This window comes from Perognathus longimembris, chromosome 2 (genome assembly GCF_023159225.1).
Source record: "Perognathus longimembris pacificus isolate PPM17 chromosome 2, ASM2315922v1, whole genome shotgun sequence".
In the NCBI taxonomy this organism is placed as follows: Eukaryota; Metazoa; Chordata; class Mammalia; order Rodentia; family Heteromyidae; genus Perognathus; species Perognathus longimembris.
The window spans coordinates 22,230,420-22,236,419 of NC_063162.1; positions in this window are offsets into that span (position 1 = coordinate 22,230,420).

The following is a 6,000-nucleotide window of genomic DNA, read 5'->3' on the forward strand; positions in this document are numbered from 1 at the left end:
AGGTGAATAAAGTTTCCCAAAGTCCTATAAACAGAGAAGAGTATCCTGGAAACCCAGCACAGAATTATTTTTCCTGTATGAGCTGAAAAAGAGGGAGAGGAGCATGGCAGCATTAGCATAAGCACTTTCTGCCCGCTGTAGTTAAGCTCTAACTTTTCTTTGCTACTCTGTCCTATGCAGGAAACCACTTGAGGGTTCCTAACCACTCTCCCCTTCCTCCCTGCTTCAGAGATATACCTTTCCAGTTCCGTGGCCTCCACCTTGACCTCATCCAGTCCTTGAAGCATCTGCCTCACCTATCTCTCCAGTTCCTCAGATCTGGCACCAGTCACCCAGGAGGCCTGGGAGAAGACTTCACTCTTACTGCTCAATTGAAGAATGGAAGAGGTTATAGCTGCCTAGAGGGACACTAAATTGTCCAGATCTTATCTAAATTCTACCACAACTCAGGGATAGTCTGGCTTGCCCTTACCCCTCCTCAACCTCTCCAGTTATGAATCAACTTGTTTTGGAATCCAGTTCTGCTAAAGTACTGTGACTTGACCTCCCTATCATTTATTCTCCAGTAATGTGGTTGCTGAGGGCCTGGGTTTTCCTCTAAGTCTTACCTACAAAGATGAGGCTAGAGGGTCAGGATCCCTCTCTCTCCCACTCCCCAACCCCACACTGCTGCTCTTAGCAGTGTTACCTAAGCACCAAGCTACAGATTGGAAAGTTTTCCCCAAGAAGGATATTGACACAGAGCTTTTATTTTATGTTTCTACTGCAGTTTGGTGGACGAACCCTATTAGGGAAGAGGAGGGAGAGGAGGGACTCACAAAGCACCTGAGATGGCCCAAGTGCCTTCAAGCACAGTAATTATCTTGTCTTTCACCCTTTGATACTTGCATAGTATTTTTTGTTGTTGTTGTTGTTCTTTCCCTCCAATTTGCAGATGAGAAAATGGAGGCACTGAATGTTTGGACGTGGTGGTGGAAGTCTGGCCTCTAACACTGCTTTCAGACTCTACTCAGGATGCTTCCTCCAGATGCTTTGCAGGAACATGGAGTACACATATGCCTAGGGAAGTTGTGGACCTTTCTCTCCAGTCCTGAGGCCAATCTCCCTCCCAGCACCATCTTCTGGCCTACAGAATTAAAAAAAAAAAAAAAAAAGTAGCCTCCAATTAAAAGGAGAGCAGCTGGGGCTGAGGCTAGGGCTGGGGGAGAGGCAGACAGGAAGGGAGCCCTAGGGGGAGGCCTCTTTGGATCCCACATAGCTCCCTCCTCGCTCTGGGAGAGACCCCAGGGCCAAGGGTTGTCCTTTAGCTTAGGGGTATGTGTGGTAAGTTAATTACTTTGTGTTTGTGGGACGGTGTGTCTATAAGAGGAAGGCCGAATGTGAAAGCGTGTGTGACAGTGAGGGTGGAGAAGGATGTGCAGATGTCCAGGCATGTCTTTAAAGGAAGAATTTCTAAATTTATTTTATAAATATTTACGAAGTGTCTGTTATGTATCAGGCACTGCATTAGACTATTGGAATACAACCGCTAGGGAAACACATGTTGGGAAGATTGTTGGAGAAGAGAGGAGGAGTCTGGGTTGTTTCTACAACTGTGGAAGGTGTGTGTAAGTGAATTATATATTCTCTGATTAGATGAATGTGTGTGTATTTGTGTGTAATAATATCTGTGTATCTTCTAACCAAGTAATAGGGGAAATAGCCACATGTGGGCCTGTGAGGAGATAGGGCATGGCAAATGGTCATTCACCAGAGAAAGGGAGCCATCTGGGATATATAACATGAAGTTGTCCATGATGAGACCATTTTGGGAACTCTCTCTCTCTCTCTCTCTCTCTCTCTCTCTCTCTCTCTCTCTCTCTCTCTCTCTCTCCCCTTTCCCTCATTCCCTGTTTTACTTTTTTTGGTGCCAGTCCTGGGGAGCTTAAACTTGGGGCCTGGGTACTGTCCCTGAACCTTTTTGTTCAAGGTTACAGCTCTACCACTTGAGCCACAGCTCATTTCTGGCTTCTGTGGTGCTTAATCAGAGATAAGAGTCTCTGACTTTTCCTGCCTGGGTTTGCCTTTGAACCATGATCCTCAGATCTCAGCTTCCTGAATAGGGTTACAGGCCTAAGCCACTGGCACTGAAGTAGAATCTTTATTTCTAATACCGAAGCTGTCTCCTCTACTTTGCCCAACTGTCTTGGTAAAGGAGGCAGAAAACTTTCCCTTTCATGGAGGAAGCAGTAACTTGGGAACCCAGTAAAGGGCATTCTAACCTGAGAGAGCCTAGAGTAGGGTGGGGGATCTTTAGTGCCAATATTGGGAAAAGAGAGTAGGTGAGAAGGTCAGGCTGCTTCAGCCACAACTCAATGCCTTTTCTTCAAGGCCAGAGGTGTCCTCACCTAATCCACACAGTAAGAAACAAAAACAACACAACACCTCAACAGGGCAGACTAGCCACACATTTCCACATCAGAGGAGGGATCCTGAATGAGTAGAGGTCAAAGGGGTGAGAAATAGACACTTCCCTGCTATAGGCTACACCACCATTGCCACTTAATATTAGAGGGCAGTTACTTTTTCATCTCCCCTGGCAGGTAGATGCTTCTAAAATAGGGTCCTTCCTTGGGAATCTCTCCTCTAAGAGGTCTCCCATCCCCTTTGTACATACTATCTGACCTAAACTTTGGCTCCATCACCCTTGGGCATCTAGTTAGGTAGGATTCTGCATCTCTCTGATGAAATCCCTCCAGAGGGAGGCCCAGGGACCCAAGGTCCCCACCACTCAGCACTGCATCTGGACAAGACGATCTTTGACTGGAACATGTTTAGTGTTAAGTTCCTCCAAGATGCTAGAGCCCAAAAAAGAATGGGGTAGGGTGGGCTGAAGAAGGCTCAAGGCTGAAGACACCCCCATGATCCTGCCTGCCACTAAAGAGCTTCCTAGCCACAGAGCTCATCTTTTTACCTTTGCCCTCCAAGAGGGCAGCTCAGCCAAGACCCTAGCTGGCCCCAACTTTTCCCACTCTTGGCATCTACCCTAGACTCTGCTCTGCCTACCAGGTTTTCCCAGACAAAGGAATGGCTCCTAGGTGAAGATATAGAAAAGGAAGAGGGAGACTCAGCTTTTGGCCTGGCCTCTGAGGGCCACACCATCTTGGAGGAACCAACCTACTCTCTGGAGACAAACAGAACTGGCAAACTCTCTTCCTGGACTTCTGGTGTGATTTCCACCTGCTAGTGCAGGAAAAAATGTGAAATAAGGTAAGATTTGGGGCAGGTGATTCATCAGTGGTCAGATATACCCCATTTTCTTGTTTCTTCCACCCCTCTGGGAGCATAGAAATGGCCTCTGGAAAGGGCTAATAGAGACCTTTAAGCCCTGGGGAACTTGAATTCATAACCAGCCCAATCCTGGGCATTGGCCAGGGAGATGAGTGTTGAGGTGACCCTTAGGAGCTTTGGCTGGCTCGGTATGGCCAGATGTGGTTATTTCCAGAGTGCCCAGGACTCACTTTACAAGTTGGAAGTTGCAAGTGCCCACTGAGTTGGTCTCTCACTGGAGAGCTAGGCTGGATAGGGTCCCGCTACAGGTCGAGGGTGCCTGATTGTCCCAGCCTCTGCCTGTCCATGCCCGGGGAGCATATTCCAAATAGAAGCATTGAAGTACCAGTTTGAAACTAGCTGGCCAAGTTCCTCCTCCAACAGATCACCAAGCCGGATGAGGTGGGGATGACTGAGCCCCAGCTGCTGCTGGCAGCAGTTAGTGGGGTAATGGGTTCCATGGTGACCTGATTGGACAGAAAGAAAAAAAAAAAAAACTAGTAGATACACAAATAACCACACACAGACGGATCGGAACGCCCGTATTTCCAGATTCAGTATTAACACAGAGCCAGTACTCTCTCGCACACAGACAGACCCCCACACTCACCCTTGCACACAAATACGCAGACACTCCCCAGTCTCCGAACCCTACGGGCACCCACAAAGCCTCCTTCAGGCTCCTCCGCGTCCATCCACAGGCGCACCCAATGCGCTCACAGACCCTGCACGAGGAGCAGAGACGAGTCACACCAAACCCTCCTCCTTCGTGCGTCCACCCCTGCGGGTCAGCACACGCCAAGGGCACGGCTGTGGAACTACAGGTATGCGCTCTTCCACACAGACCCTCCTGCCTGCTGAGGTTCCCTGTCTGGCTCACACTCCGGGCCTACCAGCAACCCCGGTTTCCCAAGTTTCCCGGGGAGGCCGGGATCGGCTTGCAGGGGGCGGGGCGAGCCGCAGGTGCCAGTGGTGGGGTGGGGGAGCTCCGGAGAGGGAGGGACAGAATACATATGCATGGGCTCCGATTACAAAAAGAAAACACACACACACACACACACACACACACACACCACACACACCAGAGCAGCTGCCCGGAGCCCGAGCCCCGGCGGGTCCACAGTTCCTCCAAGGCGGAGGCGGCCCAGCTAATTGAATTAGGTCGGCCTGGCCCTGCCACCCGCGAGCCACCCGCCTCCATTCTGCCACCCGTCTCCGGCCGCCGCAGGCGTTCTCGTGGGGTGCCAGGGGACGGGTTGAAGGGAAAGAGGCGCCGCCGCCTGCGTCCCGGCCCCGAGGCGGCCTCTCCCCCCGGAAATAATGCCATTGTGTTGCCGGCTACACGCCGCACACGCACGGGGCTCCGGGGATCCCGGACTGCACGGCGACGCTGTGATTAATGGGGCTGCGGGCGGCCAGGGAGCTGACACCGGGAGGGGCCGCGGCCTGCCCACGGCCCGGGCCTCCTCGCCGCCGGTTCTCAGCTGCCTGCGGTTCCGGTGCCCTTCTCCTTCTGGGGAGAAGGGAGAGGAAGGCCGCTGTTAGGAATGCAGGCCTGTGGCTGGTGTATGAACGGTGGGTCTCACTTCATCCCCCTCCCCGTACCAGTGAGGCCAAAGGCTCCTAGTCCCACGGAACAAAGAGAGGGCGTGGACAGTGCCCACCTGGCTGCATCGCTTGGGCAGGACCCTGGGACAGAGGGGGAGGGTGATAGCAGGTGGGTAAGAGGTCCTGGCTAGGGGCTTGCCTTATTCCCCAAACCCTACTGCAGCTTTAAATTTCTGAGAGACAACCCTTCCACTCCTCTGGGATCCCTCTCAGCCTGATCACCATTCATACACTTAGACCTGCCAGTCCCCTAAGAGGGCTTCCTACTTCCTGATCTAGGATGCAAAATGAGCTCACGGGGACTCAGGAGCATAGCCATATACCCACCTTCCTGAACACCGTGGTCTCGGCTTACCAGCCAAGAATGTTTCTCTAGCTAGTGCCAAGAGCGCCTTCCACTCCTACTGTGTTAGCAAGGAAGGACCAATGGAGAGCCTGGTTTAAATGTAGACACTAGCCATTCAGGAGCAGGACAGCCATACCCACATGCTGTCTGATCCAAGTGTCACTGGCCACCTGGGACCCAGGAGTTATTTCTGAATCACATACACAGGGCTTCCTGGAGGGGCAGGGGGTTTGATACTTAAACAGTCTAGCTGTAGAGCATGCCAGGGTAGGAGAAGAGTTGATATTAAAAAAAAAAAAAGATTTCTCAGGCTTTGCTGCTATTCAAAGTGGAGGGGTAGAAAAGGAGTGGGATATGGCGTGAAGAGGCTATGAAAATCTGGCCTGACAGAAGGGCAGGTATTCCTGTTGGGCCCACTGTAGGACACACTGGTTCAAGCCCAGCCCCTAGAGATAGCTTTGCCTCTTGGCCAAAAGAAAACCCAACTAGGGGTGGGAGGCCAAGACTGTAGCTTTATAACTACAGAAGTCAGTGAAGCCAAGGTCTTTGCAGAGGGTCTACCTAGAAGAAATTACTACACCAAAAGAAGTGACCCCTGCCTCTGCCTGTACCCCATAGACTGCTGCCCAAGTTTCCAGATAGTTAAGTGGGGAAGGGGAGCTCTTGGCTGGGGAGGGCCAGCAGAGGCATTCACAGTGATTGAGACAACCACACTACTAACAACACTGGCAGGACCC